The sequence below is a fragment of the Arabidopsis thaliana genome, chromosome 2 (genome assembly GCF_000001735.4).
Source record: "Arabidopsis thaliana chromosome 2, partial sequence".
Lineage (NCBI taxonomy): Eukaryota > Viridiplantae > Streptophyta > Magnoliopsida > Brassicales > Brassicaceae > Arabidopsis > Arabidopsis thaliana.
The window spans coordinates 3,666,944-3,692,807 of record NC_003071.7 but is presented as its reverse complement, the minus strand read 5'-3'; the positions used below and the strand labels follow the sequence as shown (position 1 = coordinate 3,692,807).

General features: G+C 38.8%; 1 long non-coding RNA gene and 4 pseudogenes across 7 annotated transcripts; 4 read left to right on the top strand and 1 right to left on the bottom strand.

The window, feature by feature from the left end:
• Window positions 1-1,060: 1,060 nt before the first annotated feature.
• On the top strand, window positions 1,061-5,136 carry AT2G09830 (annotated as a pseudogene; the record flags this gene model as incomplete). Its single annotated transcript has 1 exon — window positions 1,061-5,136.
• A 2,275-nt stretch (window positions 5,137-7,411) lies between these two features.
• AT2G09820 lies at window positions 7,412-11,619 on the top strand (annotated as a pseudogene; the record flags this gene model as incomplete). The annotated part of the gene is made up of 1 exon: window positions 7,412-11,619.
• Window positions 11,620-16,481: 4,862 nt separating this feature from the next.
• Window positions 16,482-16,899, top strand: AT2G09810 (annotated as a pseudogene; the record flags this gene model as incomplete). Its single annotated transcript has 1 exon — window positions 16,482-16,899.
• Window positions 16,900-20,041: 3,142 nt separating this feature from the next.
• Window positions 20,042-22,902, top strand: AT2G09795. Of its 3 annotated transcripts, none has more exons than NR_140605.1 (2): window positions 20,042-20,602; window positions 20,683-22,902. It is a non-coding gene; the product is annotated as an other RNA (long non-coding RNA). The 3 variants fall into 3 exon arrangements; NR_140603.1 differs by having other exon boundaries at window positions 20,580-20,602; window positions 21,193-22,902; NR_140604.1 differs by having other exon boundaries at window positions 20,042-22,902.
• AT2G09800 lies at window positions 20,414-25,555 on the bottom strand (annotated as a pseudogene; the record flags this gene model as incomplete). The annotated part of the gene is made up of 1 exon: window positions 20,414-25,555.
• Between the last annotated feature and the right edge of the window lie 309 nt (window positions 25,556-25,864).

The window sequence follows — 25,864 nt, the reverse complement described above, 5'->3', positions numbered from 1 at the left end:
GGTGGAACTTGGAAAAATCTTTGAGGGATGAAATCTAATCTTGTGAAGAGCGAACTCAATAATTGGATTTCACCGAAATGATTATATTTTTCCAAGAGGTGGAACTTGGAAAAATCCTTGAGGGATGAAATATAGTCTTGTGAACAGCGAACTCAACACTTAGATTTCACCGAAATAAATATATTTTTCGAGAGGTGGAACTTGGAAAAATCCTTAAGTGATGAAATTTAGTCTTGTGAAGAGCGAGCTCAACGCTTAGAGTTCACCGAAATGAATATATTTTTCAAAGAGGTGGAACTCGGAAAAATCCTTGAAGGATGAAATCTTGTCTTGTGAATAGCAAGCTCAACGCTTAGATTTCACCGAAATGAAGTGAATATATTTTTCCAAGAGGTGGAACTTGGAAAACTTTTTGGGGAAGAATTCTTGTCTTCTGAATAGCAAACTCAACAGTTAGATTTCACCAAAATGGATATATTTTTCCAAGAGGTGGAACTTGAAAAAAATCTTGAGGTATGAAATCTAGTCTTGTGAAGAGCAAACTCAACACTTAGATTTCACCGAAATGAATATATTTTTAAAAGATTTAGAATTTGGAAAAATCCTTGAATGATGAAATCTAGTCTTGTTGAGTGTTGTGACCCAAATGCCTTTATTCTCTAAGTATCAGAGAGTCTCTCGAAGAAACAGAAGGTTCAAGTCTTCGTGTTAATTGTCACATGTGTGGTTAACACGTGAGAAGTCAACACAGGAGTATTAGCGTTATATCTTTAGCTCATTCTGTTTCATCGTTCATAGAGTTGTTGTAATAAGATAAGAGAGAGAGAGAGAGAGAGAGATCCTTTGTAGAGAGAGAACGTTATCGGCGATCTAATGGATTCCGGAGAATCTCCGACGAGACGTAGACTAACCACATCGGTTAGTTGAACTCGTTAAAGCTTGGTGTCGTTTCTTCATTCTTAAACAAAAACACGAGAGTCGAGAGTGTTTAGTGAGCTAAACTTGAAGACGATTCATCTTGAATCATACAAATTGGTATCAGAGCTCTGGTTCATCAATAATCTGAAGATCGGTTATAAGAATGACGGATTCGAAAGTAAAGATTGCTCAATTCGATGGATAGGGTGACTTCTCCCTCTGGAGAACTCGGATGTTCGCTCACCTCAGAGTGTTGGGGCTAAAGACTGCTCTGGTGGAGCAACCACCACATAAACCTCTCACGGAAGAAGAAGAAGGAGATCCTGCAAAGAAGAAGAAGTGGATCGAGGAGGAAGAGGCTAGAATAGAGCGAGATGAGAAGGCGATGGACATTATATTCATCAATGTCGCAGATAAGGTTCTAAGATCAAGAAAACATTCAAAATCTGCAGCGGAAGCTTGGGGAACGCTTGAGAGATTGTATTTGGTAAAGATTTTACCAAATCGTGTATATCTTCAACTAAAGGTTTACAACTACATGATGCAAGAATCGAAGACTCTTGAGGAAAACTTTGATGAGTTCTTAAAGATGATTTTAGATCTGAATAATCTTCAGATTCAAGTCCCAAATGAAGTTCAAGCAATCTTGATCCTGAGTGCTCTTCCAGAGAAGTATGATATGTTGAAAAAAACATCGAAATATGGTAGAGAAGGTATAAGGCTGGATGATGTAATAAGTGTTGCTAAGTCAAAGGAGCTGGAGCTGAGGGATAGCTTAGGTGATTCAAGACCGGTTGGTGAAGGCTTGTATGTGTGAGGAAGACCACATGCAAAGGGTAATGATCAAATGTTTGGGAAAGAGGGCAAGAAAATCTGTTGGATCTGCGGTAAAGAGGGACATTTTAAAAGACAGTGCTATAAGTGGATTGAGAGGAACAAGGCTAATTCTCAACAAGGAGAATCAGCTCTGGTTAAAGATGATGCACAAGATCTGATTGGACTAGTCGCATCTGAAGTGAATCTCACTGAGAATGCAGATCAAGATGAGTGGATAATGGACACAATTGCTCGTTTCACATGACTCCAAGAAGAGATGTGCTCATTGAGTTTCAGGAAATTGGAACAGGGATGGTTAGAATGGCAAACAACTTATTCACAGAGGTCAATGGTATTGGCAAAGTGAGGTTTGTGAACTCGGATGGTACCACCTTTATGCTTCACGATGTCAGATATATGCCAGGGATGTCAAGGAATCTGATCTCCATGGGAACTCTGGACTCTAAAGGATGTGAGTTCGAAGGCAAAAACGGTGTGTTAAAGGTTATGAAAGGGGATATCACGTACATGAAAGGCACAAGAAGAGAGTCTTAATACATTTTACAAGCAGGAGCTAAGAAGTCAGAGTGTCTGGCACTTGAAGAGAAACCTGCAGAAGAAGATCTAACAAAACTTTGGCACAATCGTCTTAGGCATGTGGGACAGAAAGGGATGGATGGCCTAGCAGAGAAAGGGTGTTTTGGAAAAGACAAAGTATCAAGTATTAAGTTCTGTGAGGATTGTGTGTTTGGAAAAACACACAAAGTTAGCTTCAGCTCAGCACAACACGTCACTAAAGAGAAACTAGACTATGTTCATTCAAATTTATGGGGCTCTCCAAACGTCCCATTGAGTCTTGGAAGGTGTCAATACTTCATCTCCTTCACTGATGATTGGTCCAGGAAGGTCTGGATCTATTTCTTGAGGACAAAGGATGAAGCATTTGACATGTTTGTTCAATGGAAGAAGATGGTTGAAACACAAAGTGAAAGGAAAGTAAAGAAGCTTCGTACGGATAATGGTCTTGAGTTCTGCAATAATAGATTTGATACTTTCTGCAAGAAGGAAGGAATGGTGAGACACAGAACCTGTGCCTATACACCTCAACAAAATGGAATTGTAGAGAGATTAAATAGAACGATTATGAACAAAGTCAGAAGCATGCTCAGTGAGAGCGGATTAGGACAACAGTTTTGGGTTGAGGCAGCTTCCACATTAGTGTACCTAATAAATAGAACACCATCATCTGCTATTGATTTTCACATTCCAGAAGAGATGTGGACTTCAACTGTGCCAGACTTATCAGGTTTGCGAAGATTTAGATGTCTCGCTTACATTCACTCAAATGATGGTAAGCTAAATTTGAGGGCTAAGAAAAGAATCTTTACCGGATATCCAGAAGGAGTTAAGGGCTTCAGGGTTTGGTTGTTAGAAGACAGGAAGTGCACCATTAGCAGAAATGTGGTGTTCAAAGAGGATGTGTTGTACAAGGATATCATGGCTCAGAAACAGTCATGTATGATCTCTAACCCTTTACCAATGTTATCTGATAAAGCTACTTGTGATATTGCAGGAAATAACAGGTCTGAAGAGGATATTTCTTAAGGTGGAGCTTTAAAGCAAGATACTGTGATAAATTCAGGACAAAGTTCAGTGGAAATGTCAACAAGAGTTGAGAATCAAATGTCAGGGAGCTATCAGATAGCTAAACACAGGCCAAGAAGACAGATCATGAGACCAACCAGACTAGAAGACTAATACACTGAAGAAGCAGAATTAGATGAGATAGCCGGATACGCATACTTCGTAACAGAAGACGGTGGCAAGTCTGAGCCCTCCAGTTTTCAGGAAGCATTAAGAGATGCTAATAGTGACAAGTGGTTCACAGCTGCAGATGAAGAGATAGAGTCTCTCATGAAGAACAAAACTTGGTCACTAGTAGACAGAGATGAAAAACAGAAGCCTATAGGCTGCAAGTGGGTCTTCAAGAGAAAACCTGGAATAGTGGGTGTGGAAGGTCCTCGATTTAAAGCAAGAGTAGTAGCTAAAGGTTACTCACAGAAAGAAGGGGTTGACTATCAGGAGATTTTTTCACCTGTGGTGAAACATGTGTCAATTCGTTTTCTGCTCAGTATTATTGCTCATTTGGATATGGAACTCCAACAGATGGATGTCAAGACTGCTAACTTGCATGGATACTTATAAGAGACCATTTACATGGATCAGCCAGAAGGTTATGTAGATGAAAAATATCCAATGAAGGTGTGTCTGCTACAAAGGTCGCTATATGGTCTCAAGCAGTCACCAAGGCAATGGAATAATCGATTCAACGAGTTTGTGTAGTCACATGGATATGAAAGGAGTCAATATGATAGTTGCGTTTACTCTAAGAGATTACAGAGTGGAGACTATGTCTATATGCTGCTATATGTCGACGATATTTTAATAGCTTCAAAGGATAAGAATCATATAGATGAGTTAAAAACACTTCTCAACTCAGAATTTGAAATGAAAGATCTAGGAGAAGCTAAGAAGATCCTTGGAATGGAAATATCAAGAGATAGACAGAAAGGTACTCTCACTGTATCTCAAGATGGATATCTCCTAAAGGTCCTTGGAACTTATGGGATGGACCAATCCAAACCAATAGGAACACCAATGGGAATACACTTCAAGTTGCGTGCTGCCACAGATGAAGAATTAAGGATTCAGTCTGAATCTATGAGGGGTGTGCCATATCAAAGTGCAGTTGGAAGCTTAATGTATGCAATGATAGGTACCAGACCAGATCTCGCATATCCTGTGGGATTGGTATGCAGGTACATGAGTAAACCACTCAAGCAACATTGGCAAGCAGTTAAGTGGATTCTAAGGTATATCAGTGGGTCTATCAAGAAGAAGCTTTGCTATAAAAACAAAGGAGATTTTGTGATTGAAGGGTTTTGTGATTCAGACTATACTGCATGACAGGAGAAGATCTACATCAGGTATAGTTTTTACTTAGGAGGCAACGTTATCAGCTGGAAATCAAGTCTGCAAAAGGATGTGGCATTATCGTCTACTGAGGCTGAATACATGGCTCTAACAGAGGCAGCTAAGGAAACAGTTTGGTTACTAGGACTGATGAATGAACTTGGGTTTAAGCAGGATTCAGTAAATATTCACTGTGACTCTAAGAGTGCGATTGCTTTGGCAAGGAACACAGTGTTCCATGAAAGGACTAAACACATAGATACCAAGTATCATTTCATAAGAGATTTGGTAAGTGATGGGGTTATAAATCTGGTTAAGATTGCAACAGAGTGTAATCCTGCAGATATCTTTACTAAGACAGTACCAGTGGGTAAGCTTCAAGAAGCGTTAGAGCGACTCAGGATTACAGAAGCATAATGGAGCCATAAGGCTCCTCAACAAGCTGAGTGGGTTTACTCACGTGATCTGAAGCTTAGTGGGTTTAATCAAAAAGGCTTAGAAGGCTGAGTGAGTTTAGTCAGGTATACGGAGTTGGAGTCCAAGTTCGGCTGCTAGGTCGCTGCATTGGGGTCAAGGTGGAGAACTGAGAGTTGTGACCCAAATGCCTTTATTCTCTAAGTATCAGAGAGTCTCTCAAAGAAACTGAAGGTTCAAGTCTTGGGGTTAATTATCACACGTGTGGTTAACAGGTGAGAAGTCAACGAAGGAGTATTAGCGTTATATCTTTAGCTCATTCTGTTTCATCGTTCATTGAGTTGTTGTAACAAGATAAGAGAGAGAGAGAGATCCTTTGTAGAGAGAGAACGTTATCAGCGATCTAGTGGATTCCGGAGAATCTCCGGCGAGACGTAAACTAACCACATCAGTTAGTTGAACTAGTTAAAGCTTGGTGTCGTTTCTTCATTCTTAAACAAACACACGAGAGTCTAGAGTGTTTAGTGAGCTAAACTTGAAGACGATTCATCTTGAATCGTACACTTGTGAAGAGCGAGCTCAACACTTAGATTTCACCGAATTAAATATAATTTTCCAAAAGGTGGAAGTTGGAAAACATTTTGAGGGATGAAATCTAGTATTGTGGAGAGCGAGCTCAACACTTAGATTTCACCGAAATGAATATATTTTCCAAGAGGTGGAACTTGAAAAAATCTTTGAGGGATGAAATCTAGTCTTGTGAAGAGCGAACTCAACACTTAGATTTCATCGTAATGAAAATATTTTTCCAAGAAGTGGAACTTGAAAAAATCCTTGAGGGATGAAATCTACTCTTGTGAAAAGCGAACTCAACACTTAGATTTCACAGAAATGAATATATTTTTCCAAAAAGTGTAACTTCGAAAAATCCTTGAAGGATAACTTGGAAAAATCCTTGAAGGATGAAATCTAGTCATGTGAAGAGCGAGCTCAACACTTAGATTTCACCACAGTAAATATATTTTTCCAAGAGGTGGAACTTGGAAAAATCCTTGAGGGATGAAATCTAGTCTTGTGAAGAGCGAACTGAACACTTAGATTTCACCAAAATGAATACATTTTTCTAAGAGAAGGAACTTGGAAAACTACTTGAGGGATGAAATCTAATCTTGTGAAGAGCGAACTCAACACTTGGATTTCACCGAAATGATTATATTTTTCCAAGAGGTGGAACTTGGAAAAATCCTTAAGGGGTGAAATCTAGTCTTGTGATGAGCGAGTTCAACACATAGATTTCACCGAAATAATATATATTTTTCCGAGAGGTGGAACTTGGAAAAATCCTTGAGGCATGAAATCTAGTCTTGTGAAGAGCGAACTCAACACTTAAATTTCATCGAAATGAATATATTTTTCCAAGAGCTGGAACTTGGAAAAATCTTCGAGGGATGAAATCTAGTCTTGTGAAGAGCGAACTCAACACTTAGATTTCACCGAAATGAATATATTTTTCCAAGAGGTGGAACTTGGAAAAATCCTTGAGGGATGAAATCTAGTCTTGTGAAGAGCGAGCTCAAAAAATAGAGTTCACCGAAATGAATATATTTTTCAAAGAGGTGGAACTCGGAAAAATCCTTGAAGGATGAAATCTTGTCTTGTGAATAGCAAGCTCAACACTTAGATTTGACTGAAATGAATATATTTTTCCAAGAGGTGGAACTTGGAAAACTTTTTGAGGGATGAAATCTTGTCTTGTGAATAGCAAACTCAACACTTAGATTTCACCAAAATGAATATATTTTTCCAAGAGATGAAACTTGAAAAAATCTTTGAGGGATGAAATCTAGTCTTGTGAAGAGCGAACTCAACACTTAGATTTTAACGAAATGAATATATTTTTAAAATATGTGGAACTTGGAAAAATCCTCCAAGGATGAAATCTAGTCTTGTGAGTATCGCCGTACGGAACTCTCAAGGGATTTTCAGCTCTTCCTCCGAGGAACTTGATGATTTCTACGGACGAGAAGAAACCGCAAATTACATGGGGCCAATGAGGAGCCACCCGAGAGTCTCCCAAAACCGGAGCTTTAGGAACCGAGGGAAAATCTCAAACCAAGGTAATATTCAACAAAGGTCTATTCTTAGCGAGTTTCAGGAACCTCAGTGAGAATTGCCTATTCCAACACCGGCAAATGAGAACTCGACCCTAGAGGTTTTGATCAAGAGACTCGAAGCTAGTTTTCAAGAATGCCAAAAAAGTGTCGACGCCTCAATCCAGATCATGCATGAGGACTTAAAAAGCAAAATTAATTCCCTTTAGAGGAAGTTCGAATACTTGTCTTAATAGGAAAATGAGACTACCTGCCTGATTGAGTCATACGAGAAATCCTTCAGAACAGAAGAAGGGCACCCACTGATCGGTGCACCATTGCAAGCCATAACACTGAGGAGTGGGATGGCTTACAGACACCAGAGTATCCGAAAGATCAGGAGGAGGAAGAAAAACCAATCCAAGCAAGCCTGTGAGACCTGTCACGATCCGAATAGTGGAAGAGACCCAGAACCTCCCATACACATTCCTAGCCAAGAAGCCGAGGAAGAAGTACCGCCAAGCCGCGAAAGCACTACTGCGACCAATCTTATCTCTCCCTCGGACCGTATCTACTGACCTAAGGTACCATACCCGAATGCTGGGAAGAGCACCAAGAAGGAGAAAGCTAAGCAACGAGAGCTTATCGGGTAGTTAACGGTAAGGCTACCTTTTGTTGAGGCTTGTGCCATGATCCCCACTCTTAGGAAATAAATGAAGAGTATCTTAACCAACAACATCAGCCTAGAAGACGAGGTAATGATGATGACCCAAGAGTGTAGCGCCATCCTGCAAGACCAGACGACATGAAAGAAAGGTGATCCTGAGAGTTTTGTGTTGTCTTGTGCTATTGATGATGAACTTTTTGAGTGATGCCTATGTGATTGAGGATCAAGCATCAACATGATGCCGCTCACAGTTACTAACCGTCTTGGATACTACACCTTCAAACAAACTAAAATCTCCCTAATACTGGCAGATCGTTCTATCCGCCATCCTGTTGGGATTTTGGCTGATATTCCGATAATGATTGGGGGATCTCAAATCCCTATTAATTTTGTTATCCTGGAAGTTCACAAAGAGCATAAGGACCACTGATCCTTGGCCGACCATTCCTGTCTACCGCCAGCGCCATTATCGATGTCCCGAACTGAAAAATCGACCTTCACCTTGGCGATTTCATAATGAAGTTTGATATGAATGAGACTTTCAAGCAAGCTTCATCTCATGATCAGATTATCTATCTCGATGAGATAGAAGAGGCGTCTGGTAGAATGTGTAGGGGAAATCATTCTGGAGGATCCCCTGGAGATAGCTTTAATAGAAGAAAAGGAGGAGTATGATTTCCTAGTGGATTTTGTAGACGGTTCAACATGGATGCTGGATTCCGCTATAAGATAAGCCACCAAAGGATACCCACCAAAGGATACGCCTGCCTCCTGGGCCGACCTGATAAGTGTGTATTTTGCATGTTTTGAGCATCCATTTGTCATCACTTTAGCATCATATCATCACTGTTATATATCATTTCTCATCACTTTGCATGTTTAGGATAGTTTTGCATGCATGTTGCATATTTGTGTTTTTCAGGTGATTTGGAGCTGTTGGCGAGCTAATTGGAAGAAGCGGACATGATCATGTCAAACCACTCGACCCCCTGGTCGAGTAGAAGCTTCACGACCTCAACAGACCACTCGACCCCTTGGTCGAGTAGAAGACTTCATCAATTCACCTCACCACTCGACCTCCTGGCCGAGTACCACCATGAGAGTCACTCGATCACTTCACTCGACCACCTGGTCGAGTATCATCACCTCCACACCTGACCATCACTCGATCACACCACTCTACCAGGAAGTCGAGTATCACCATCACCATCACTCGACTACATACTCGATGGCCAGCTTCAGAGTCTTCTCCATTCCACACTCAACTAGACACTCGAGCACAAGGAAGAAAAGAAGACTCCAGCTTATCACTCCACTACTCACTCGACCACCTGGGTCGAGTACCGTTCTTAATCCCTCCCAATACTGCGTCGTTTTGAGTATTGGGGTTTCAGAAATATTTCGCTATAAGGAGCATGTACTTTACATTTTCGTTAACCTAAGTTTTATTCCGGAGACACTGTGTTCTTGATGTTTTGTAATCTGGATTTCTCTAATCTATTTAGTATTCAATATTTGTTCTTGATTTCGTTTATTGTTGTTAATCCTGTTATCATTTTGCTATTACACTGTTGTTTATCATGTTTTCATTCAATTCAACGTTTATGTTCTCTATAATGTTGTCTGAGTAGTGAATAGGTTTCTGAGGATGGGTTAGAGTAGTTTAGAATTCTCAGTATGCTAAGTGGTTGAGTTTGATTGATAGATCCCTTCTGGATTAGTTGTTCTTAATGCCTATTGCTTTCTAATCAACAGGAATTTGAGCCCAGACATTTCTGCGCCCAAAAGGTGTTCGATGAAATGTCTGAACCACTAATTCCAGAGATTCGTGGCCCTGTACCAAGGTATTGGTTGCAGGGAGCGTTTTGGCTTTAACTTGTTGATTCGTAATACTTGTCAGGTTAGCTCTCGTCAATGGTGATTGAGTCTGGGACTAGGGTAACTTAAGGGTCTCTTTTGCGGTGGCACTTAGATTTACTTAATAAACTTATTGTCTAGGGATAATTTACTGAGCATGTCAATCACTTGTAAACTGAGGAAACGAAACTACTCAATTACCCCATCTTGGGAATTCTTTATCTGATTGATTTTATTGTTTACTCTACTGTTGTTTACTGCATCTTGTCATATGTTGCTTAGTTTCTACAATTCTTTCCTGTTACTCGACCTGATACTCGACCACCCAGTTGTCTGGCAACAGACTGTGTAGTCGAGTGTCTTTGTTTCGTTTACTGCCTGTTACTCGACCTGTCACTCGACCTTACCCAGTGCTCTGCAACGAGCTGTGTTGGTCGAGTGTTTTACTGTTTCTACTTGATTTTCTGTTTTCTGCATGTTCACTTAGGACTGCTAGAACACACCAAAACCTGTTATTGCTTGGCTTGATTTAGTGACTTCTGATCACATCTTGATTGTTAGCATCACACCCATTTGGATTGACAACCTAAAATACTACAACGACATGATTAGTGTTTTAGGATAATTGACTAAAAAACCTATTATCAATTTGGTGCCGTTGCCAATTGGGTGTTTGTTTGTTACATTTGAGATTTCAGACTTGCTTAGATCTAGTTCTTTTTCCATTTTCTTTTCGATTACTAACTGTGTGTTTTTCTTGTTGTTTTCTTTATCCAGGTACACCTTTGCTGTATGCAAACTCGATCAACAGGCAATTAGAACCTCCTTTTCAACGACAACATCGACCGCATAGCTAGCGAAATCAAAGAAAGGAGAAACACAGTCAACCTTTTACCTCAACAACCATTCGAAATGGCCGACGAACAGAATCAACAAAATGGCCCTGCCAACATTGGTATTAGAGATGCACCACGGAACCATCGTCAAAGGAAAGGAATTGCACCTCCTGCTATCCAGAACAACAACTTCGAGATTAAGAGTGGTCTCATCTCGATGATTAAGGGGACCAAATTCCATGGTCTGCCAATGGAGGATCCACTCGACCACCTTGATGAATTCGATAGGCTCTGCAACCTAACAAAAATCAATGGTGTCTGTGAAGACGGATTGAAGCTCTGTTTGTTTCCATTCTCCTTGGGCGACAAAACACACATCTGGGAGAAGCATCTACCCCATGAATCAATCACCACTTGGGATGATTGCAAGAAGGCTTTTCTATCAAAGTTCTTCTCCAACGCCAGAACTGCAAGACTCAGAAATCAGATTTCTGGTTTTTCACAGAAGACTGGCGAAAGCTTCTGTGAAGCATGGGAAGGTTTCAAGGGTTACACCAATCGATGCCCTCATCATGGCTTCGCGAAAGCCTCTCTGCTCAGCACTCTTTATAGAGGAGTTCTACCACGCATTAGGATGCTTCTGGATACCGCCAGCAATGGGAATTTCCAGAACAAGGATGTTGAAGAAGGCTAGGAATTGGTTGAGAACCTGGCTCAATCAGATGGTAATTACAATGAGGACTGCGACAGGACCGTTAGAGGCACAGCTGACTCCGATGACAAACACAGGAAGGAGATCAAAGCACTGAATGACAATCTGGACAGAATTCTCCTTAGTTAGAAGAAGCATGTGCACTTCCTTGTTGATGACGAGCAGTCTCAATTCCAAGATGGGGAGGGGAACCAGTTAGACGAAGTCAGCTACATCAACAATCAAGGTGGCTACAAAGGATACAACAACTTCAAAACCAACAACTCCAACCTCTCCTACCGCAGCACCAACGTTGCCAATCCTGAGGATAAGGTGTATCCTCCACAACAACTGATAGTAGGTTTTTTCAGATCAATTAATCCTAAAACACTATCCTGTCGTTGTAGTATTTTAGGTGTCAATCCAAATGGGTGTGATGCAAACAGATGAGATATGATCAGAAGTTGCTAAGTCAAGCCAAGCAGAATTTGGTTGGTTTTCTAACAGTCCTAGTGTTGTTGCAGAAAACAGTAAAAAGTCACAGAAATGACCGATATACTCGATCGCAGGGTCAACTGCCAGAAGGGACCCTGTGATTGTGTACAACAGGATGACAGAGAGTGAAAATTCAGAAATTGACCATTTTACTCTATCACGCAGTCTCACTGTTAGTAGACTAGTGTGATCGAGTAGAATGGTTGAAACCAGAAAAATACTAAAATTCAATAGCAAGTGAATGAAGCAGGTAAGTAAACAGAGAAATCAAATGGATGAGAAACTCCTAAGGATGGGGTAATCGAATAGTGTGGTCTCCCTAATCAACTCAGTTGGTTAACAAATCTCAATTAAGCTATCCCTAGACAAGAGGTTCAACAACAGATTAATTTACTCTCGTGATAGAAATCCTCAAGCATAGCTAGACACTGACCTAATTCCCATTAGCAATCTCTAACTAAACAGGCAATAAGAACCGACTGTTAAAGCTAATAACCGCTCTAAACGGCCAATCCCTTGGGATAGAGACGATTATCACTGGAATTAGTAGATCCAACGTTTCATTAAACGCCTTCTGGGCGCTGGAACGTTTGGGATCGGATTCCAGTTGATCAGAAACGAATAAGCAGTAAACACAACTAATCGAGAAGGGATTCAAGATATCTACACTTAACCAACATATTCGACTAGGGGTTCCACAACTACTCTATCCCATCCTCAGAAATCCTAATCACTACTCACACAACATGCTTAAAAACAATAACAAAGAAACGATGCTGTTCATGATTTCTTTCATGACAGCTTTGGAGTTGAGGAGGTTGACCACGATGTCAACTTTGGCGCTGTGTTTGCTCATCACTTGGTCTCACTCAAGACCAAGCCCTTTACACGTAAAGGGAAGAAATCTAAGAGAGTTGGCAGTCTTCTCACTCCTATATTTGAGCATTTTTGCATCAGCTTTGAAGGAGAAGAGGTCAACACCACGAGATTCACAATGGATGAGAGTAATCTTAAGAACTTTCACTGGCTGAAAGGCAACTTCCTTTGGTGTTTCAGAGACGAGACACAACACCATATGATTCAGTTACCTTGCCCTGCACTTACAGAGATTACAGGAGAGCATGAGGAGATTGGTTTTCATCATGATCCTTCCCGTCTGCATTCCGCGCCATGCTCCAGGAGACAGAGAGGTTCAGCTTCAAGATCCGCACCGACTCAGACTGAGGATGAGTTCATTGACCCTACTAGGGGTCCGAGAGTTGGATCTTCTTCTTTAGGTCTACCATATGAGCTGCCTTCTCCTCCTCCTATCCCGATAGAGCAATAGGTCTTTCATCAGTACATCGTCGACAGCTTCAAGAGCGTCTGGAACGCCATAGCTACACTCTCTCGTCGCGGTTGTGTTGCTTCCACTCGTCACTGTCGTCGCTCTCCCGCACCCACCTCCGGCTCGGAGCATGAGGACTAGCCATCCTCCCTATCTTGCTTTGTTTTCTGATTTTGTTTTTGCTTTATTTTCAGACTATTTGTTATTTGTATTGGAACTATTGATGTGTGTTTTAGTGATTTAACAGTCTAACTGGAGGATCCATGTGAAAACACTAACCAAAGCTCTACAACGATTAGCTGAATTCGCAAAGCGATGCAAAAATGACCTGAGTGTCGATCGACACCAACCTAGAATCGATCGACACCACTCTCAGGTGGCAACTCACGTTTCTCTAACTTTTAACTTTTGATTATTTTTCTTTCGATTCCTCTAGCTTAATAACTTTGGGGACAGTGTTATCTATGTCTAGGGGAGTCAGTTACTAACTTCATCTTTTCTCTTCTTATGAGTCAGTTGTGTCATTCTAACTTAGATAGTCGTTTATTGAGTTAAAACTTTTGTCTGAAATTATGATCTATCTCTCGAGTTTATTGCCTGGATTGTTTAAGTACTGTAGATTCAAATCAATTCGACTAATGGAAAATCCAGAAAGCCAATCAACAAACTTAAGGACATCCATTCCCAACATAATCCATAGAGGCTGGAGCTAATCTCACTGCTCTTCCTTTTACCTCATCAAAACGGTTAGTGTTCATAGGACTTGACTGCTTGTTCATACCTGATAAGTCGGCTAATGTGATAAAAGAAAGTATTCCTCTCCCCTTATAAAAAAATATATAATAAAAATATGAGAGATTGATAGAATTTTCGAATAGTGTATAAGGTTAGGAATGTTTTTTATGACCCCATTATTATACATTATTTGGAATGATCAATTACAAAGGTTGGAAAAATGCCGAGGGTGTCAATCCAGTATGCGAGTTACCCTTTGTTTCCTCTCTTAAAAGAATAAGTGTAGGGGAGAGAAAGAATACCAAAAAAAGAAGAAGAAAATGAATGGTCGATTTGTCATGGTATAATACAGGAATGAGTCTAGAAGGTTCTTAAACATTAACTTGATTGATGAGACCCAGCGATGATAGCCTAGTGGATATAGTTGAGTGCTTTGGTATGGAATCTAGGATGTTGTGTGGGCTAGCAAAGAATTACATGGTGGTCAGGATCTGATTAGAACTGTTTAGTGCATGTGTTTGGTTTGTATAATCAAGGAAATAAGCTAGAGAGATTGGGAGTTTTGTATGTTTTTCAAACCTCTTTCATAGATTCAATCTTTTGTTTTGCTTGTTGATAAGTAGGTTTTTACGCCTACTTATGTGTTGAATGTGAGGTTCAGTTCAATTTCCCTTAAACACTGACATGTCGATGCAGCTATAGGGGGTGTCAATCCAGTCCACTATTATTGTTAACAATCAAGATGTATACAGAAGCAATTAAGTCAAGCCAGATTATAATGATGGTGGGTTTCTAGTAACAATCCTAGGTCAGGGTTCAAACAGGTAAAAATGAGAACTTAAGAGCCCTACTCAATCATTGGGTCGAGTAGAACCAACAGGTGACAATATTAAGAACTAAAATGCAAACAACATGGGATACAAATAACAGGTAAATAAAAGTGCAATCAGGTGGTGAATACAAATAAATCTAAGAAGAATAGAAGTCCTAAGGATGGATTAATTGATAAGGGCAACTCTAGGATTCATCAGGTGGCTAACAGGTGAAAGGTAGATACCCTAGACGAATAGATTCAAAAACCGGGTCAATCCACTGTCGTGACAGAGACCCCCATAACTCTACCACTTCCTAATCTCAACTATCGTTTATGAAACATAATAGAGCAGAGTTTAAGCAACAATCTACCAAAGCCAATAAGAAGACAAGCCAATGTCTTGGTCAAGTTTACAAATCTCTGGAATTCATAAATCAGATATCCATTTGAACGTCTTTTGGACGTTGGACGTCTATGATCGAATCTCCACACTAGCCAGCGAATACCGCATAGGGGCCAAGCGAATCCAGAAAGGATCTAACCTAATCTTAACCACCTGACTAACCTAGAGATTGCCCTAATCTAGTCCATCCTCAAGAACCCTAATCACTACTCAAGCAACATAACTAAGAACATAAACCCAGAAATTACTAAAATCATATAAAAAAGGAAGATCTAAACAAGCTACACAACATTACTAAAAGAACTAAGTGCAAAAACAAAATAGATTAAGAGTAATTAAGTTTTGAAGATTCAAGAACACAAAGAAAAACTAAAGGATAAAAGCTAGATCCTTTGGACAAATCCCAAAGTGATCTATTTATAGTGAAATGTTGAAAACCCTATATTCACTAGAAGACAAGAGACTTGAGGCGGTTTGGGCGAGTGCTCGATCTTGGGGATCGAGTAAAGAGGGTGCTGCAAAGTTTGCGCCTTTGAGTCTATGCTCCGAGTGATCAATTGGTCGAGTAGATGCTTCTTCCTCTCCTATCCGTATGCTCAAATGTCTGGTTGAGTAGGGAATGAGGATGATAAGAAGACGCTTTGATAGATCAACAAGTCTTGTAGAGTTGGTAACCCTTGGTCGAGTAAATGAGTCGAATAGAGGATCGAGTAGAAGGGGCGAGTAGATTGATCTGCTGCTTCTTCTGAGGTTGCCTTGATCGAGTAAGAGGGTCGAGTGAATTGCTGCCTCCTCTATGGCTGCCTGGATCGAGTGAATGGATTGAGTAGAATGCTTTTAAGCTCCTTCTGCACCTTAAAACACACCAAAACATGCAATATGTATGCAAGATGATCCTAAATGCCTAAGTGTGCAAAATAAGCTAAAATGGTGCAAAATGATATGATACAATGAGCAAATGCAAAGCTAAATGATGATAAACACACACCAAAAATGAGTAAAATACAGTGTTATCACTTGAGGGCAAGCAAAGGCTTACTCTGGGGAAGTTGATATGTCCTGGTTTTTTTATTGATTTCTAACATAGTTTCAGAATGGTTTTTAGAGTCTTTCTAATCTTTTTCGTATGTTTTGAGTATAGGATTTCTCGGCTTCTTCAGTTATCTTAGCTCTAAGTATAGAGAGTTTTGCGGAACACCACCGGTTACTTTAGAATCATAGTTTGAGTTCGAGAACAGTGCGATAACAATCCTTATATTAGCTAGATCTACACTTTATCTATCTCCCGAGATAATTCCTTAGACCTGACGCTTTAATCACTTAAATCTACACTTCGTTTACTTGCTTATTTGTCTTTTACATTCAATTACTTTGTCTAGCTTATTTAATAACACCATAAGTCTATTGTTTGAACATCGAGAGATCAGTGGAATTCGACCCTTAAGTGCTAACGACGATCTCTTATTTGAGGGAGTAAGCTTAAGGCAATTTGAGCTATGTCATCAGACTTGGAGATAAACCGGTGCAAGGACGTATATTAGAAGGTACTAGAGTTGGTAAACCGGTCCTTATTCCCAGGATGCCCCTAATTCCTTTGGATCGTAGATTGCCCATTAAAATGCGACGAAGGCAGTTTCCTTTATCTGTTACATTTGCAGTGACGATCAATAAGAGCCAAGGCCAGTCATTAGCCAATGTTGGCATATATTTGTCGAAGCCTGTTTTCTCACATGGACAGTTGTATGTCGCTATGTCTAGAGTGAAATCAAAGGCAGGGCTGAAGGTTCTTATTACAGAAGGTAAGGAATACAGAAGAAAGAAACAGCAAATGTTGTTTTCAAAGAAATATTTCAAAACCTTTAGTAGATTATTTCTACAGGATTTATTTAGTTTGATTATTATAAAATAAATATCATTTTGCAAAATTATATAACATGCTAATTTAGTCGTTTTTAAATTTGCAGGTTGGAATAATTATTAAAAAGCTTTTCGTTTTCCCATTTTCTTAATGCAAGCTTTTTTTAATACTAGTGGAGAAGTTTATTAATATTCTTTTTTTTTTTTAATTATGAGTTTGAAGTTTGAAGAAAGACATTTTCCAAGTATTAAATTATCAAATTTTATAATTAGCTTACATGTTAATGACATACACGAAACTGTACAAATACTATGTGTACACCTACATATACTAAATATACAATTACGTTCCAAAACGTACATACCAACTGTAGACATATATTTTTTATACTGCAAACCAAGAAAACTATATTTACTAAACAAAATATGGTTTGACAAGACTAAATATACAACATGTTTACAGATAAAGAAAATATAGTAGATTCTTTGTGAAATACACAGAATTGAGATGTAACAGATGCCCACGGGTGACCTAGTTAGATAATTAAAAGGGAGATTCTTAAGATATTTATCATATTGAAAAGACATGTATGAACAAAAATCATTGAAGATAGGGCCATGCTTATCTCTCTAATGATTCTTTATCACAAAATCTATACTATTAACTGAAAAACATTTTGTGAACTACAACTGTGAGGATATCTTTGACAAATAAATAAATAACCTGATAAATTAACAACTAATACAACTAAATAAATATTTTTGATTTGGATCCTTTATTAATTTTTTGCAAAAACAAATAACCTGATTAAATGATCCAATATATTCCGAGATTTGCTTCGTCACTATTTTTACTATGATTTGTCTACTAAACAAAACATCAAATATTAAATAACTAAATATTCAGCATCAATATATTTATTTCGAATATAAATCGAACTATTTTGTATTTTTCAATTTATTATAGATAAAACAAAAAACAATCAACATAAATCAAATGCCATTAATTGAAAAATACAAAATATTTTAATAATAAAAACTAAGTAATAATAATTATGTTATAAATATATTCCGATATTTTCTCATTTACAAACTATAACAGATTAAGTACATAGCCAAAACAAATATGCGACATACATTCTATCCAATATTTTTTTTTTTTCAAATCGAAATATGTTTAGAGATACAAGATCTTATTTGTTTTTTCCTTTATATATTATGTAAATATAAAATTATTAGCAACTAAACTAAATTCATAATAAAAATAATAATGTTTTTAATAAAATTATATTATCAATTTTGCAACGAAAAATATCATTAACTCTTTAAATGTTTCTTATTTTAATAGTGTAGATAAACTCTTTAAAACATATACATATATATAAATATATATATGTATTTATATTATGAGAACCATTTGAATGCAAACTTTAAAATTGACTTTTTAAATAACATAGAAGAGGAGCTAGCAACATGTCTACTATTTCAATTTCTTAGATTTTTTCACCCAATCAGAAGGCTCTATTTCACACCCCCTCTCACCAAGTGCGCGTTGAGCGAGTTAGAGCAATTCTATGGGTGTACCCCTTTCGAAATCATGCCTTTTTCAATCGACGCACTTCTCTCTCAAAAACACATCGCACAAGTTTTTTGTTTTTCTGTTTTCATTCTCTAAACCAATGTAAACCAAACCAAAATCAATTTTAAATACCACAACAAATGTAAATCGAATCGCTGAAGCTGCCCGGAACATTTCTAAAACTTTTTACCCTGGAACTGTAAGCCTCACTTTATTAACATGTCTCGCAAAGAAGAAGGTACACACATATATGTAGATCTGAAATAAATAAATAAATAAAAATTAAGAGGCCTTGATTTTGTTTCTCTAAGCAAAAAGGCCCAACTTTGTTTGAGTTGTATTAAAAAATGCCCAATTTTTATTTGGGTTTTGTTTCACAAATGGCCTATTTTGTTTTTTTGTTTGTTTGTTAATTATATTAAATCTAACCGATCTGATTTATTTTTGGTTGTCAGCAATCAATCCGATTTAACCGCATATAAACCGAATATCAATCAAAAACCAAAATTTTTGGTAACAAAATTAGAAACTCATTTGATCAAAAAACATGAAAGATATAACCGATCATTTTAACCATAAGTTGTCGTTTAGCTCGCATACTTACAAGTTCCTAGCGAAAATGGTACAAAAAAAACACATCTTTGAAATCTAAATCTAGTGGTTGACCACATACATCCGTTTTTTGCGAATCTTCGAAATTGACGAAACCCGTTGGTTTATTAGAAGATGTAGTCGGTTAATCTAAGTTATGTACCCATAAACATTGTAACAGGTCATAGTTACCCTAATTTATGGGCCTTCAAAGTCAGTCCATCATCACGTTGACCTATAAAAGCTTAACGCATTATGTTTTTTTTCTCTACTCATATAATCTCCTTGGCTGCAGAAAAAGCACGGAAATCATAAAATCCTAACAATGGCGACTCAACCGGCGAAAGAGTGTGTCCAACATTTTGGAACGAAGAAGACGGCAACGACCGTCACCTACTACAAACATGGCTCGGGTTTGATTAAGCACTGAATCACAGAAATTAATTCATAAACCAAAACATAATCATTATATATACATAAAAGAAACATTTATATTTATTTACATATTTACTTTACCATTGTTTTTTTAATTCGTTTTATACTTATAAATTGAAATCCCTAAAAAAAATTCAATTATTATATTTAAAATTAGAATTCTAATTCCAAATTTCTGATTTTAAATCCAAAACCCTATATTATAAATTCTAAAGTTTTAACTTTGTGCTCAACTTAAAAATTAAATCATAAAAATTTTAATTGGCATCTAATTTTTTTTCATCTCCCTATTAAATTGTCAGAACTAAAATTTGGGCGAAACAATAATAGACAATAAAATGTTCTAAATCTTTGTGGCTACTTTAGAATATATACATGAAGCAAGAAGAAGATTCTTCTTTTTTTTGTGCAATGAAAAAGATTCTTCTTGTACTGAAAACGAACTTATGAAAATTCGTTTGAAGTATTAGTAAACCTCTAATTGAGAAAGAGGGTTTGTCCTTTCTCTTTTACATTGAATACGTTGTCGTTTACTATTGCAACTCAGAGACTTAAGCGGATTCTCAAATTTAGGGTTGCTTATCAATGAAATACACTATCAAATCTCTCTCTATTTCTATCGCTTCTTCTCTTCTCAATCTTTCACTTCTAAACAATGTTATGTTCTTTGTTGGGGATTTGAACCTAGCAGCTTCTTCGTTTGTGTCTTTGGAGTTATTTAATCCATCATCTGTTGTTTTAGCGGTGATTAGCAGGGATATAGAGTTCCTGATTTGAGATCTCGATTAGCAGCAGCTCAAGACATCTCCTTAGCTCATGTTTAAGGATGATGGCGCTCCAATTTATTGATCCCCTTTGGGTCGATCTGAGTTTATCTCACTTGATTCGTGTTCCCAGATCTAGCCTCTTAAGGACAGAGATCGGTTTTCTCTGTTGTTGATGTTCGATTCGTCCTGCGGAGTTGCAATCTTATTGGTTCAAGTCAAGGAGATTCTCGATCTCAAGCTTGTTCGTCAATCCTCTTGTTAGCGCCCTCTTCCGTTTTGAAAAGGGAATGTAAAGGATTTGGCCATCACCAACATCAGAGGAGGGATGTTTGATTGGGTACGCTCTCTAAATCTTAACTTTTTTCTCTTAAGTGGCCACCCTTTTGTAATCTCTAAATTTTAAAACTTTTCTCTCAGTGATTGGGTTTAAATGGGAGTTTTGAATCGCATGTGTTGGTTGGTATGGAGACGAGTATGTATTGAATGCGTCTTTTACTTCAAATTTTCCAATTTATATCGTATTTTGAAGAATTGGGATTGGGAATGTTTTGCGAATCAGGAGTTATGTTATAAATTTTGGGTATAGTTGCTTAAATGGAGTTTTATTTTGTGAATTCAGAGATCGTGACTGGGAAAATATGTTCAGTTTTCTGATATATTCAAGAGAAGTGTTTACAATGCTTTAAATAGATTACAAAAGAATCTTTAAGAGGATCCGATAAAATCAAATCTACAACTATAAAAAACTTGTGGAACAACCTTAACAACTTCTTGTTCCAAACTGCCTGCATATCTCGCTAATACCCTCCCTCAAGTTGGAGCATGGAGGTCTGTAATGCCCAACTTGAAACAAAAACGATAAAACTCTTGTCTTCCCAATGGTTTAGTAAAAATATCAGCAAGCTGAGACTCACTCTTGACATGTAGGAGACAAATGTTTTTAGTTATCACCTCTTCTCGGACAAAGTGGCAATCGACCTCCACATGTTTTGTGCGCTCATGAAACACTGGGTTTGTTGCGATATGAATGGCGGCTTTGCTATCGCAGCGAACATTCATCGGTTGATTGTGTTTGACTCCGAGCGCTGAAAGAATTGTTTTTAACCAAATCAATTCTTGAGTCAAATATGCCAATGCTCGGTATTCTGCTTCTTCCGAGGATCTACTCACTGTCTTTTGCTTTTTCGTCTTCCATGAGATAGGTGACCCTCCCAGCTATATGAAGTATCCAGTTACGGATTTTCTTGATAGCCTGCAGCTTGCGTAGTCACTATCACACCATCCGGACAATTGAAAAGGTGTGTCTGCTCGTAACAATATCCCCTGACCAGGATTGTTTTTCAAATATCGAACCACCCGCAAGGCTGCTCCCCAATGATCTTCTCTCGGCTTTTGCATAAACAGAGCAAGAAAGTGAAAAGAGAACGCTAAATCGGGTCGAGTCACAGCCAAGTATATCAATCTACCCACCAATCTTCTATAAGGTTCAGGGTTGTTTAAAAACGCGGACTTCGACAATGACAAGTCATTGTTTGTTTCCAAAGGAAACGCTACAGGTTTCGCACCAAGTAGTCCAACATCTGAGATAATGTCCAATGCGTACTTTCTTTAACAAAGATACATACCGGTAGAGTTTCTTGCTACTTCAATTCCCAGGAAGTATTTTAATTGGCCTAAGTCCTTCATGTGAAAGCACGACAACAAGTAATCTTTAAAATCATTCATGACCTTAAGTGAGATCGTCGACATACACTAAAACGTGAAGTGACTCTCCATTTGCATCCTTGGTGAACAATGAATAATCAGAGAGATTTTGCTCAAATTCAAATTTTTTAACGCCGTAGACAATTTGGCAAACCAGGACCTCGGACTCTGCTTCAATCCATAAATAGACTTTCGAAGTCTGCATACCTTGTTCGGATCGGTTGCTTTAAACCCTGATGGTAGCTTCATATAAATTTCTTCTTCAAGGTCGCCGTGAAGAAACACATTGTAGACGTCCTTCTGGTGAACATCCCACTTGTTCTTAACTGCCGTATCTAAGAACAATCTCACGGTTCCCATTTTAGCTACCGGCGCAAAAGTTTATCCATAGTCTACTCCTTCAACTTGTTTGTTTCCAAGAGCAACCAGTTTGGCTTTATGTCTCTCCAAGGTGCCATCAGACTTGTATTTGATCTTGTAAACCCATTTACATCCTATTGCCTTTTTCCCTTTAGGCAAATCCTCTATGGTCAACGAATGATTTCTTTCCTGAGAATCAATTTATGAACCCATTGCCCCTTTCAATCTATCGTCTTCCATTGCCTTTTTAAACGATTTTGCCTCTACGCCCTGAGTAATTGCAACCATGTATGCTTTATGTGACTCAGAGAAACGCTCACAGTCAACGTAATTGGCAATCAGATACTCAGATGTGGACTTGTTCTTCTTTGTTTTTGGATTTCCAGTCTCAATCACGAATTCCTTCAATTTTACTGAATGTGTTCTCTGCCTCTTTCCTCGACCCAATTGTTCAGTAGGAAACGATTTCTTTGTTTGTACTTGCGGTGATGTTAATGGTGGAGGTCGTGACGTCGTCGATCGTGGAATCTCTGAGGAAGAAGATGATGGCAAGTTACGAAGAGGAACGTGACGTGAAGTTTCAACTGCAACGTCGTTTTGATTTTCACTAATAATAGCTTCTTCATTATTTCGAATTGGGCTTATGGGCAGCCCATCTGAATTAGTTGTAACAAGTGGGCTTTCAGCATTAAGTTGGCCCAACTGGCCCAATCTTCTCTCTGTTTCTTCTTCCTCGACGTACAAAGAAGCTATGTTAAAATTTTCAGCTTCTTCCACAAATTCTTCTGCAACATCCGATTTAAATGGAAATTCATGTTCAAAGAACACCACATCTCTTGAGACAAAGAATTGACACTTCTCTAGATCATATAACTGCCACCCCTTTTTCCCGTACGGATATCCCATGAATACACATCGACGGCTTCGCGATGCGAACTTATCGCCTCCATGTGATTGGTCGTGAGCATAGCACGTGTTCCCAAGAATTCGAATGTGATCATACACCGGTTTAGCATTGTATATCCGTTCATAAGGAGTCATTCCTTTCCAGACCATACTCGGTGTTCGATTGATTAAATATGCCGCTCTGAGAACACATTCCCCCAAAACTCAATGGGCAAGTTAGCTTGAAACTGTAGAGCTCTGGCCACGTTTAGAATATGTCTGTGCTTTCTTTCAACCCGTCCATTCTGCTGAGGAGTGCCGACGCATGATGTCTCATGAACAATCTCTTGTTTCTTGAAGAACTCATTCAAACTAACAAATTCAGAGCCGTTATCACTTCTTATGACTTAAACTTGGGTTTCGAATTGTCGTTCAGTCATGGCTATGAAGTTCTTCAAAACATTTGGTGCCTCAGATTTTTCGTTAAGCAAATATAACCACACTCCTCGAGAGTAATCATCAACGATAGTTAAGAAATAACGAGCACCAGAGTGTGTTGGAGTTCGATATGGACCCCATAAATCACAGTGAATAAGATCAAAAATCCTTTTCGTTTTATTCTCACTTATTGGAAAAGACAACCGGGTTTGCTTAGCGCGGAGACATATATCGCATGCTTTATTCAAAATTTCAGAAGAAATAACATTTGAGATTAAAGGAAGAAGACCAACTACTTTAGCTGAAGGATGTCCCATCCGTTGATGCCACAACTCGAATGACTTCTCATCTCTAACTTCAACAGATGTTACAGACTCCAAACTCCAAAAAAGGAAGGTCCCTCCCTTTTGCTTACTAACTCCAATCACCGTCCTCGTAGTGCGGTCCTGAACAACAAGGAAATGATCAGCTAACTGCACTACGCAACGATTTTCATCCATCAATTGACAAAGAGAAATCAAATTTGATTGAAACCCATCAACATAATAAACTGATTTTAGTGTCCAATTCGGCCCAAGCCTCACTGATCCTTCTTTAACTGACACTCGTTGTCTCCCATCAGCTAACACAATTCCAACTGGTTGAATATCTTTAACATCCGTTAAGATTTCTAACTGACCCGTCAAGTGATGTGTAGCCCCTGTATCCATTATCCAAGAGGGAAAAGAGTACGTACCCGTCAGTTTTTCGGATTCATAGACTTTGCTAGTGTTAGCATTGAGCAGATTCTTAATCACCTTCCACTGTGAATCGGAGAAACCGGTCACTCCATCTCTGTCATTGTCGGTGATGACGTAGTTAGCGGCTGCATAACCTGTTGGTTCATTAACTCCGACGGCGTTGACGTACGAGGTGCTGCCACGACTCTTTCCAGCCCCTCTGTTTGAGCCTCCACGTCCACGACCACAGCTAGACGTAGAGCGAGATCTCGGTCTATCTCCCCACCACTCTGGATAGCCTATCACGCCATAGCAGCTGTCGCTAGAATGACCCGCTCTGTTGCAGAGTTTGCAAAACACTGACTTATCTCTCTCATCTCTTTGAAATGGTGTAGTGGTGTGGACAGCAAATGCGTTTACTTCTGAGCTCTATTCAACGCCTTTGATTCCATTTCTTACCATATCTTCCTCTTGTCGTACCATATTATATTCTTCCTCCATAGATTGGATCGGAACTCTCAAAACCAAGCTTGACCTCACTGTTCGGAAATGTGTATCGTCCAGCCCAAAAAGGAATTGATGTACCTTGTCTTCTTCAATGTCCTTCTCTTGAAGTGTGCCAAGATCACACTCACACTTACGACACTTGCAAACTCTCAAAGGACGATAGTTCGCCATACTGTCCCAAATGCGAGTTAGCTTTCCAAAGTAGGTCTCAATGGCTAGACCCCTTTGTTTGCAGCATGCTAGCTCGGCTTTGATCTGTTGAATTCTCAGTCCATTAGTGACAGAGAATCGTTTCTTTAGATGGTCCCACAGATCCTTCGCAACATCACGGTGTGAGACGTTAGATCGGAGACTTGGATCAATAGACATCTTTATCCAAGAGACAAGTAACGCTTGAATGGTCCACCAATCCTCCAAATCGGGAGAGTTTTCTGCAGGTCGTGCAATTGAGCCGTCGAGAAATCCAAATTTCTTTCGAGAGCACAATGCAGTTTTCATGCTACAGACCCACTCATCGTAGTTTGTTGCTTGCAGCAACGGGTGGGAAATCACAGCACCGGGGTTGTCGTAGGGGGATATGGTTCGTCGGACTTCAGTGGTCGTCGGGTTCGTTGATGGGTTCATCGCTGCCATCGTCGTAGAGAATCACTTCTCTATTTTCCAATCAAAAATTTTAAGAGAAAGGCTCTGTTACTATGCGAATTCAGAGATTGTGACTGGGAAAATATGTTCAGTTTTCTGATATATTCAAGAGAAGTGTTTACAATGCTTTAAATAGATTACAAAAGAATCTCTAAGAGGATCCGAAAAAATCAAATCTACAACTATCAAAAACTTGTGGAACAATCTTAACAACTTCTTGTTCCAAACTGCCCGCATATCTCGCTAATATATTTAATCACTTAGGACTTGTTCGAGAGGCACATGGTCGTGTATGCAGTTGGAACTTCTTTAGCATCTGTTGCTACTGCTTGGATTGGTAAGTT